Here is a 12,365-nt window from a genome sequence, read left to right as displayed (position 1 = left end):
GTGTGGCTGATAGTGACGTTTAGAAGTCAGACAGACTAATCTGATCAGATCCAGTATCATCTCCAGTCTGTTGTTCATTAAAATCAGCAATAGATCGCATGTAGAGCACTTTGACAGCTACTCTGTCATAATTAAAACAACTGGAGACTCCACACATGCTAGGTCCTACAAATGCACTAAGGGAGAGATGTCTGAGTGAGTGGGTTGCCTGTGCTGGACCAGCGCCCTGAGGGGTAAGGTGGAGTCGGGGGTTCGGTGCCGTGCTCAAGAGACACACTGACAGTGCCAGGGAGTGACTAGCATCTCTCCAGCTACCGTCCACACTCCATACTTTGTCAGAACAGGGACTGAGCCAGGGTCCAACTTAGATCCAGATCTTAATGCAGCCATGATGTGGTTAGAAACTGGATAGACTGGTGTATAAAAGAAGTTCGTTGGCCTGTAGTATACGAGGGCTCTAAATACCTGTCAGAAGCGCGCGAGTGGGTATTCATGGTTTAAAACATGTAGGGATTCAGAAAGAGATGCTAGCATGTTCTTCGTGGGTTGTTGAAAAGAGCACAACTTGAGTTGATCATTATTTGGACTTCACAATCCAGAATCCGTGTAAAGTGTGTCAGCAAAAAAGTATTCTGATGTCACAAACAGACGTTTTAAACCTGGGTTGGCTACTTCTCAACCTTGTATTCACAATTGGGTGTGGTGTGTGTGTGTGGTGTGTGTGTGTGGGTGGTGTGTGGTGTGTGTGTGTGTGTGTGTGTGTGTGTGTGTATGATCTATAGATATACAAATATAAGGCTAACGTAAACAAACTAAACTACTGTATAACTAAATGTAAAAAAAATGTATATTTTTGATAGAATAAAAATGAAACTAATACAAATACACACTTTGAATTCAAAATTACAAAATAATAACTCATTAAAAAAACTATTATAACCTTGGTTGAGATTGAGTTTTGGACCACTGATTGATTCAGGTGGGTGAGGACTTTCCTCACGGAGACCGTACTGAGCTTAGAGCGTCTCAGAGGGGGAGAGGCTGTTCTTTGTGATTCAAGCTGACCACAATGAAAAGTTGATTCATTAAAAACATTGCCCCAGGCAGCTTTACATTCTGAGAAACACGGCTATTTTCAAGGAAAACACATCTCCCCCTCCCCCACCCCCACCCCAAATCCACTCTGATGAATTCTACCTTCCATCTCTGCCGCTACCATAAGTCAGCTCAGCTCTTGTACCTGCCAGTTCCGTTTCTCATCACATTACGAGTCAAAAAAAGGCTGCGCTTATTATTTCCCCATAAATCTTCATCATACAATCGTCTCCTCCACACTTTCCCAAGATGTAATAATTTCCTTGCAAGCAGAATGGATGGGTTAACCCTTCAGAAAGGAATTGATGGCTGAAATAAATTTCATTTTCAATCTCATTAAACTCAGTTTAGCCCCCGTCAGTGTGATGTATTTCCAGGCGTATGCTATCAGCTGCACCAAAAGTGTGTTAGCGCAGGATGAATAATGTGGAGGAAATGGGATCTCGGAAGAGGTTGCACAAACCTGCGTAACCTGACTTTCCATCAAAGTCAAAGTCATTTGATGCAGTTTGGCTTGTGAGCTGCTACCTTACAGTACATGCAACTTCGGAAGCAAAGCAACAAAAAAAGCCAGATGATAGATTTTAAAAACTTCTACTCGCCAGCAAGCACTAAATGGTGGTGGCCCGAATATAGACTGTAATGACTGGTGGATGAAACCATCAAATACAGCTCTACTCAGTGTCCCCTCAATCAGAACCGTAGAGGTTACGCAAAACTTTGAGAGTACACATGTTCCACCAAAACAAGTTCTTTCCAGAGGCTATTTTGCAGAGCACCGTTACTTCGTCCGGAGCTAAGCTACACCAAGAGATTGTGATGGTTTAACGAAATGTCAACAAACCAGAGCCCGTTTTTCTCCTATCATGGGTGGCTGTGTGGACTAGCCCAAGACCTTCCTTACGCAGCGCTGTGGAGGAAGGTTGGCAATGCGAGAGCAGTGTGCAAAGGACCTTTAATCTGGGCTCAAAACAACTGTTTAGCATGGCTTTCATTTAAAATGGTATCTAACTCAATTTGAAACTATTATTGACTTGCTTTGCATTGCTCTTAAAATCAATCTATCCATCCATCCATCAATCCACCCATCAAGCTCCATCTATTTCATCACTAACAGGGGTTGGGGAGTGGGGGCAGCAGCCAGCAGAGGACCCCAAATTCCCTTTCCCGATCACATCAACCAGCTCCAACTGGGGATCCCGAGGCGTCCCAGGCAAGGTTGGAGCTATAATCCTTCCACCAAGTCTGGGTATCCCCCCTGAGGCCTCTTCCCAGCTATGTGCCGGAAGGCCAAAGGAGACACAGCCTCCCCGGAGAAAACCCATTTACCCCGCAATCCGTTTTCGGTCATGACCCAACCTTCATGACCATAGGTGAGGGTAGAAAGGAATATGCAAACAGATCCAAGGTGGTATTAATGACATTTTTGCAATTTTTGTTTTTTACTTTATGTCTTTGACGTTCTATTTTTAATGTATTTTTGGCCTGTGTAAAGCATTTTAAATGTCTTAATGTCTGAATAGTGCTACATAAGTAAAATTCCCTTGCCTTGCCTTATACACCGTGTCTTTAAAGAGCAGAGTAGGTGTGTGACGGAGAATGACGCAGACATGCAAAAAATGACGGCTTCTTTAGTCATGGCCAATTAAAATTGTTACCGATGTGGAGAGAGGGCAGGCACAGACAGAAGCATCCTGACCAGATAACCCTGATCATCAGCGTGTGCACCAAAACATTACCCTGCAATCAGCACACACCCTGAGTCAGGACCGCCACTGCTCATGCTCAACCTCCCACATCCATGCAGAGACAACTACGCACTTTATCGCCGAGGTCTCACAATAGCTCTGTAGGACCCGATACCATACTGTCGACTCGTTCAAGCCAACCTTTTGTCACTGATTCCATGGCCCCCTGGGTCCAGCCAGAGTGTGAGGGGGGTGGTCATTGGGTCACGTTATCCTCGCAAGTCCTGACAGCTTACGCTACAGGCTGGATTTGTGAAAAAAAAGAAGGGGGGATGTTTTGGATCATGCACAACAAAAAAAGGCATGAAATATTAATCTCCTTCCAATACCACCATGGATGCAGTGAACTGGGTCGGCCATGCCAAACACGAATATTATGCACTTCAATATTAATGGAAAATAATCTCAAAATGAAAAGCACAACGTGGTGTCTAAATAAAGAGCTTCAAGTCTTAGAGCGGCGTTCACTTTGCAACGAAAACAAATATCTTACCCAGGAAACGCTTTTTGTTCCTCGGGAGTGTTTTAGTTAAAATACGACTGTTTTCCTAAACTAACCAGTCTTTTTAGTGCCTAATTTCAACAGTCAAGCCACATATCGCCACCTTTTTCTGGTTACTCCACCTATGACGGCACTGAAACGAAGAAATGCCGTACCGGCACACAGTGACCGATTGGCAGCTAAACAACTGTGCTTGTAGCCGCGTCCTGGAAGAATCACACCCTGGGGAAGTACACAGGATTTTAAAATAATCAAGACTGCACGCCCCGAAAATTGGCCATAGGTTGTTTGTTCAAGCAGCAATAACGACTATTGACACGTTAGTAACGGCACCCTCTAGGGCCGTTACAAACAAACGTACATACTCAAACATGTAATGTAAATAATACTATACTATTACACTATATTATGCTGGGGGTGTTGTGTATGTGAGTTTGTAAATTGATGACCAAAGGTTCCCTGTGATTAGGATGGTCCGTTGGTAATTATAATGTTTGTATGGATCAGATCAGTTTTTGTTTTGTGAAACAGGCACAGGGATATCATGCATTCAACCATGAATCAACCTTTACACAAACTGAATTGAAAGGAAAAGCATTTCACAACATGTGTTGGATTGTTAGTTAATCACTTCAAGCGAAACTAGCGGCATCACGATGGCTGGCACTGTAGATATCATCAGAGATTTCAGGGAATGGATGACTGCAAGAGTCACTATCAAGCTCTCCGCTCCGTATCACGCTGCGCATGGTCAGCTGCCTGTGGGTTTCCTCAAGTGTCTTGACACACAGGGTGTCATTATGGGAACGACGAGGGGGCGGGGGGGTTTTTTTGATCAAGCACAAGAAAACAAAACAAAATTAAATCCCCTCCATACCATGGATATACAGTAGAGCCACTCAACCAGCCATTCCAAACACTTATTTATGACTCCAAACTCAAAATGGAAATAGCACAACGTGGGTGTCTTCCCCCCCAGACCACACACACAAACTTGTAGGAAATTACTTTTTTTTTTTTTTACAACTTTATTATATGTTAAATAAATGTTTATTTTTAAAGATTAAGTTGGTGTTTTTTACAAAAGAGGCAAGTTGCGCTTCATAAAGTAATTATACTAGCACTGGAGTTGTGAACATATAGAAAACACTGCCTTCACATTAAAAACTAAACTTAATCGCATGTGTGTGTAGGTGAGAGAACTCAAGGCAGTGGGGTACTTACAGTTAATCTCCCTCGGTGCGTTACCTGTCCATCAAAGTATAGAAATGTAGAAAAACAGGGGAGACTGTTTCTAAAGGATTTCTATAAGTCCAGACCAGGAATCAGACAGAAACACATGGTGAAAAAGTCAGGACCTCGGTTGCTAAGGGCCGGTTTGGGTCGTGCCAAGATGAGAAGAGAAGAGCTTTTGAGGATTGGTCAATCATAGACAGCGCATCAAAATGACTACAGTTAGAGGCTTTGATGCCAGTACAGAGTGATTTCCCCCATTATGTGGCATTAACGTACCCAGGTGGATAATGGGTACTTTAAAAAAAGATGTTTCCCCCTGGATTGTTATGCTTGAGGAAATAAAAGGTGAATGATGTATGTATGGATGTTTAAGATCGCTCTACTGGGTTATCAGCTCCAAAGAACACCTTTTGGGATGATGCATCGAGCATTACAGATGTGGTGTTTGCACAAAATCAGAATTTTGTATTGCCATGTAAGTAACAAGTTAATTAACCTTGGGGGATAGTGGCATACAAAAACCTATTAAAACGACATAACTAATAAAAGCAAAAACAAACATGTGCATTCTTACAATAAGAAAAAGGATGAATGGTTAAATTCTGTGCAAAAATGTAAAGGACGTGCAAAAGGGACAGGATTAAAAGTATTGCAATGGACAGGTGTAGCCAGGATGGACTAAAAGATGAAGAAACTGTCCTTTGGGCGTGGGGTTTTGGTCCGATTGACCACAGCCTCCTGCCAGAGGGAGGGATTTAAAAGAGCAGTGACCAGGGTGAGAGTTCTCACCTAAAAACGTTGGGCCACATGCATTTTCATTCTTCTTACCAACGTCTCTTGCTTTAGCAAGACCTGCATTCAATGCTGACTAGTTTGGGACCTGATGCCGATGACGGTCATTTTTAATTAGTTCAGTGCCAGCACTGACTAACTAACAACACAAAAGGCTTCTTTTTGGAGCTAGTGGAGTTGCTGTATGTGGAACATGGATGAATGCAGGTCTAAAGACCTAGGCATTGGCTTCACTTTCCAAGCTTGGACTTCATTCAATTTACAGTCATGTTCAACACAGAAATGGATGTTGAGAGCGGCAACAGCTGTAACTGCTGCACCACCACTACCTAACTACAATATGTGCTGAAATACGATGTACATTCCTGTTGGTAGCATGGATTCCTTGTTGTTCACGTCAGTGCAGTCTACATCCACGATGTTTCCACTTCCGTGATTTCTCCGTTGCCACTGGCCATTTCTTCAGATTTCCTATTTCTTGTGTTGGAAATTTAAATTCCGGTGCATTTCTGAGACTATGGTTACATGCTCCTCAGATCTCTGCAGGGTAAAATCCAAAGCTAGCTAGACTCTTCCAAGAGTTTTCTGTAGAGTGTATCACCAAAAAAGTTGGTTGGTGCTTAGCGCTGCGATGACGATTGTGATTCCTTTGAAGAAATGCCAAAATAAACAGAACACAAATGCTGTTGGACTAGCCGGACATCTTCCGCAGTACTTGTGGAAGGTTTGGCAACGCGGGACTAACCTCACGTGTTGACATTAGGCTACATGAGGAAAAAAATCCATCACGGGAGGATTTTTGTGACAAGTAAAGACAGATAGATGGATTCCATCGTACTGCTGTGGAGTTCGGGTTTTCACTGGGGATTGTGGTGACCTTACCAATCAGATGCACTGTCAGTGGGAATAAGAAAATGCAACCTGAGCGTACAGCCACACTCCCTGCAGAACGGAGCTCAGCTGCTTCCAGCTCCAGATTAATTAAAACAAAATGATGTCAGGGACAATTGGCCGGGTCCGGTTCCAAAGATGAAAAGGCAGTGAGTGAGGATGAACACTTATTGTAACTGGAGCGGGCCGGTCATGCGGCTGGTATGTGAACGCTGTCCCTCTGTGTCCTCACCATTCCCATTTGTCATACGCAGCCACCTACATAGTAGTGAGGAGCTTCGTGTTTGTGTGTACTCACCCAGTGACCCCCCCTCCCTCCCCCCCCAACACAGCCTGAGAACATGTCAGGTAAGGATCCTTTTTAATAGTGGCCACCTGCTCCTTCTGTCCATAGCAAAGCTGTTTGGATCTTACACTTCGGAATCGGCTTTCTCTCACTGCAGAACTAGAGTACACCACACTGTTAGTATGTCATGTTCTTTTGCTATATGTACATGCTTTTTTTTGTATAGCCACCTTAGGGGAAAAAAAAAACAATAAAACCAGCAAAAGTTAACCCTTTAGCAGCCTGCCCCTGGCGACAGCATATTAAAGCACACATTCTCATGAAGGGGTTTGTATGATAGCGATGACAACAATTCGTAGGATATTCTACAAAAATACGCCAAGCACAGGCCAGTGGTGACAACCAGATAAGTTTAACAGTTCTTCACCGTAAATTTAGCCTAGAAAAGGTTACTGTGAGCGGGTACAGAGCCACCGCTATGTACAATGATGCTGGTAAACATTACTTAGGAAGACGTACCTAATCTCACCACTTTATCAGTAACAACTAATCTATCGTGTACTCTATTCCAAACAGTAATAAAACATAAAAGTTACTTATCAAGTCACTGTGCGTTACGTATATTTGTCATAATATTTTTGTTCTTCTCTGGGAGTAAAGGACCGTATGGGACAAGTTCGTTTTTCAGCATGAGGTCACGGTTATCACTTGTACAGCAGCGACACAAACCGTAAACAACAATGGCGGGAAGGAGTGAGCATTTTCTGCTGGAATACAGTCACTATTTTGAGTTGTGTCAGCTAAAGATGGCAATATCAAGCTTGTTGTACCTCTGTGCTGGTGGCGACACAGTCCTATCTAGCTACAAAAAAAAACATACATCAAAATTTGAAGAAACATTTGGAGTCAAATATCCTGCATTTGTTACTGTCCTCTGTGACAGTAAACTCAATCTTAAGGACCCACTGATCAACCATTTTTCACCGTATTACGACCAACAAAATAACCATAATAGAGAAAAAAAATCAAAGATTCATTGACAATGAAATAGTTGTAGTTGCAGCCCTACCCCTTCGGCCTTCAAATAATGTGTTTCCTCCCTGCCACTGTCTGTCTGTCTGTTCACTAGCATCAAGGAAGAGTCCCAGATTGGGTCCCAAACTAAGTACTGCAGAGCTGCGTATGGAGGCTCATGTTGCCTGTGGCAGAACAGCTCAATCATTTAAGATGGCATCTTGGATCATGGTTGAGTGCTGGCCTGTTACAGGGTTGTTCTAAAATGCCATGGAAAACACAAAGATGAAAATAAATATAGTGTGGTGGAAATTGCAGATGGTTCACGCAAGTAAGTTTTCTTCGTGTTTTAAAATGACAATGAACAGAGGAACCTTCCTCCTTGGAGTACCCAGTTCTTCTCTGCTAACAGTTTTACGCCATTAGGCACCGTTCGCCTAGTTTATTTTTAAATTAGTTAAAAGTTCCAGTGGCACGAAGATTTCAATTCATGAGGTTTTTTTTTAACATAATACGCGTTCCTCCAGCCTCCATGGTCCCCCAGTGGCTAAAATGGCAATAGGTGTAAACCGAGTCCTGGGATTCCTGCTCTGCCTTTGCGAAAATGAAAGCTCACATGGGCCAATCTGGAATTTGCCCCTATGAGGTCAGAAGGGGCAGGTTACCCCCCCTTTCTCTGCTTTGCCGCTAAAGATTTTGGCCACCCATGAGAGAGAGACATCATGGCTTTCAATGAGCAAAGTGGCAGTTGGTCAAGACCACAACCCCACCCTCCACCTTGGGCCCCCCCCCCCCCTCCTCTTCTAAAGCTACGACTCAGAATGGCACATACTGGGGAAAGCTCATTGTGGGACTGGCTCTAGTGGCTGTATTTGCACCAAGGTGATTTAGGGAAAGAGACTTCAGATGACGTATTAGGGGACCACTAAGGTCTATATAAAAGAGACTTCAGATACAGTATTAGGGGACCACTAGGTCTATATAAAGAGACTTCAGATACAGTATTCGGGGACACTAAGGTCTATAGAAGAGACTTCAGATCCAGTATATAGGGACCACTAAGGTCATATAAAAGACTTCGATACAGTATTCGGGGCCACTAAGGTCTATATAAAAGAGACTTCGATACAGTATTCGGGGACCACAGGTCTATATAAAAGAGACTCTCAGATAAGTATTAGGGGACCACTGAGGTCTATATAAAGAGACTTCAGATACAGATTAGGGGACCATAAGGTCTAATATAAAAGAGACTGCAGATACAGTATTAGGGGACCACTAAGGGTCATATAAAAGAGACTTCAGATACAGTATTAGGGACCCACTAAGGTCTATAAAAGAGACTTCAGATACAGTATTAGGGGACCACTAAGGTCTATATAAAAGAGACTTCAGATACAGTAATCGGGAACCACTAAGGTCTATATAAAAGAGACTTCAGATACAGTATTGGGGGACCATAAGGTCTATATAAAAGAGACTTCAGAACAGATATAGGGGACACTGAGTCTATATAAAGAGACTTCAGATACAGTATTAGGGGACCACTAAGTCTATATAAAAGAGATTCAGAACAGTATTCGGGGATCACTAAGTCTATATAAAAGAGACTTAGATACAGTTTAGGGACACTAGGTCATATAAAGAGACTTCGATACGTATTAGGGGCCACTAAGTCTAAATAAAAGAGATTTAGACAGATTAGGGGATCAACTACGGTCTATATTAAGATCCAATGAGTACCATGTTATGGGACCTTTAAGGTTGTGTATCTTTATAGTTTGTATATGCAGAGCAAACACATGGTCATATGTTAAAAGCCCCTATATCCTCCTTTCAGCATCATATTTGTACTCTGGGTGTCCTAGAATAGGTTTACATCCTCTGATGTTCAAACAGATTAGGTTTCTCTACATGCCCATTGCTGCAGCTCTCCGTCTGAAAAGTCTGAGCTCACGGGCCCTTATTTGATAGCTCCCGACTCCTCGGTCCTCAGCTGAACTGAAAGTTGTTCTGCCCCTCCTCGGTGAAGGCCGTCTCAAAGCTCTTATTTCTGCCCCTGGAGCGAGCATCAAGGAAGGATCATAGAGGAGCTATAGGCAAGGATCACGAGAGCAGCTTTCCTGGAAGCCGTGCAGCTGAAGGAGTTGCTAACTCCCAAACAAGCTGACAAATTTGTGTGAGCTTTCAAAGAAAGGACTTCTATCCATCTCCCATGATTTCCTCGCGTCTCTCCTGCACTCCTCGTGGACATGCAGAGAAGGGGGTGGCAAGTGGAGGACTCAAGGGGGCAATGTAAGGGCTTTGAGATGTCTGAGCTCTGGCTCACCTTCCCGAAAAAGCCCAAATCTGCTCTGATTGGTCAGTGGCCCCTCTGTTGTGTTTGGCCAACCACATTCAAACAAGCCCAGTGGGCAGCTGCGCTTGCTCAGGCAGCACCAATGGCAATGATGAAAACAAGTTGGCTTTCTAAATCAGTGACATCACTAATTGACGATTTCAAACGGGAATGTGGGCAAGCCGTTTTCAGTACAGTTGGGAAAAAGTGCCATTTGGTGTAAGGTTTTTTGTTGTGTACTTTACACATCAATTAGTACACATGATGAAAAACCCAAAGAATCCTAATAGGGTCTTCATGTGGATACTAAGTTGAGATGCATCTAAGTAACTTTACTTGACACACAAAAGAGCAGCAATGCAGAACATGTTTGTGATTTATCTTTCTGTTTCTCTGTGTCCTCCTGCTTGAATATGGACTTTCAAATTGACTTGTAGCAGCTCCAGCATCATCTAGTCTCACATTTCCAGCTTTAGGCTCGTTCGAGATGAGCCAGAGTCTGCGAGAATCGATCACCGGCGATCGGCGCCCGTGCATGCCGGTTAGATTTGTGTCCGACTTGATCCGCCTTGTCTGACGTCATGCACCACGTGGGCAACGGAAATCTCACGAGAGCAGCGGCCGCAGTTCTGAGACGCAGGCGGCGCAGTTGCTTTTCACCGACTGAAAGAGCCAGGCGGACCCAGAGCATGCTGGGAAACGCCGGCTTCTCAGATGATTTAACACCTGATGGTTTACACATGGATGACGTTTTATATCAACTTTTTACTGTTTTTGAATCGGAGGGATTTAATGCTATTTGTCTGATTTAAGACTATTCTGTCCAGAACACATGTTGTGTGACTGATAGTTAAGTGTTAGAAGTCCGAGAGACTAATCGATCAGATCACGGATCATCCCAGTGTTGTTCCTTAAAATCAGCACAATCGCATGTAGAGCACTTTGCCAGTACTCTGTATAACTAAAACAACTGGAGACTGTGTACCAGCTGGTATGAGGGTGTGATTATATTTTATTAAATCGGAACGCACCACAGTTGTTCATCACTTCCTGTCCAGCCTGAGGAGCTGGAATTGGCTGGAAACTGTCGACTTTACCGCAGCTTTTTATCACCGCCCCGCTGCGCCGCTGCTCTCGTCCACTTTACAGGCGAGGCGCAGTTATATCGAACGAGCCTACTGGTCCACAGCGTGGAGCAAGGTCTGCCCACATCACACAACATTCTGGGATAGGAGAAAAAAAAACAGTCTAGGTTGGTTGCATCTTTCTAAACCAATCACAATAGTCGCCGGTGGCGCTAAGCTCCGAATGCAGCGACAGTAGGCATCGTTCGAGATGAGCCAGGTCTGCACAGAATCGATCCACGGCGATCAGCGCCCGTTGCAGCGGGTAGTTTGTGTCCGACTTGATCCCGACTTGCTCTGACGCACGCACCGTGGGGCAACGGAATATCACGGAGCAAGGCGGGCCCAGGTCTGAGACGCAGGCGGCGCAGTAGTGCTTTTCACCGGACTGCAAGAGCCAGGCGGACCAGGCGGCCCCGAGCATGCTGGGAAACGCCGGCTTCTCAGATGATTTAAACAGTTGATTGGTTTCAACATGATGACGTTTTATATAACTTTTTAATCGTTTTTGAATCTGAGGGATTTTAATACTTTTGTCTGATTAAAGACTTATTCTGTCCAGAACACATGTTGTGTGGCTGATAGTGACGTTTAGAATCAGACAGACAATCTGATCAGAATCAGTACATCTCAGTCTGTTGTTCATTAAAATCGCAATAGATCGCATGTAGAGCACTTGAAGCTACTCTGTCTAATAAAAAACACTGGAGACTGTGTATAGCTGATCTGGGGTCTGATTATATTTCTTTAAATCGGAATCGCACACATGTTTTGCACTTCCTGTCCAGCCTGAAGGCGGCTGGATCGGCTGGAAACTAGGCTCGTTCGACGATGAACTGCGCTCGCCTGTAAAGTGACGGAGAGCAGGCGGTAGCAGCGGGGGGCGGTGACAAAAGCTGCGGTAAAGTCGGACAGTTCCAGCCGTTCCAGCGCCTTCAGTGGACAGGAAGTGATGAAAACACTGTGGTGCGATTCCGATTTAATAAAATATAATCAGACCTCATATCAGCTTGTAACACAGTCTCCAGTTGTTTTATTATGACAGAGTAGCTGGCAAAGTGCTCTACAGCGATCTGTTGCGATTTAATTAACAAACACACTGTAGAGATCCGTGATCTGAACGGATTTGTCTCTGACTTCTAAACGTCTCTATCAGCCAAACACACATGTGTTCTGGACAGAATAAGTCTTTAAATCAGACAAATAGCAATTTAATCCCTCCGATTCAAAAACAGTAAAAAGTTTATATAAAACGCATCATGTTGTAAACCAATCGGTGTTAAATCAGCTGAGAAGCGGCGTTTCCCAGCATGCTCTGGGTGTGGGTCTAGACTGGGTT

At 43.9% G+C, this 12,365-nt stretch overlaps 1 long non-coding RNA gene across 1 annotated transcript in view; it reads left to right on the top strand.

The window, feature by feature from the left end:
* Positions 1-9,458: 9,458 nt before the first annotated feature.
* Positions 9,459-12,365, top strand: part of LOC116695802 (uncharacterized) — a 15,287-nt gene continuing 12,380 nt past the window's right edge. The window contains exons 1-2 of the long non-coding RNA XR_004333554.1: positions 9,459-9,468; positions 9,823-9,830. This is a non-coding gene — a long non-coding RNA (uncharacterized LOC116695802). The remainder of the gene's footprint in view (positions 9,469-9,822; positions 9,831-12,365) is intronic.

The sequence above is a fragment of the Etheostoma spectabile genome, chromosome 9, assembly GCF_008692095.1.
Source record: "Etheostoma spectabile isolate EspeVRDwgs_2016 chromosome 9, UIUC_Espe_1.0, whole genome shotgun sequence".
NCBI lineage: Eukaryota > Metazoa > Chordata > Actinopteri > Perciformes > Percidae > Etheostoma > Etheostoma spectabile.
Note: the sequence above shows the minus strand (reverse complement) of the source record. Positions and strands in the feature narration are given on the sequence as shown.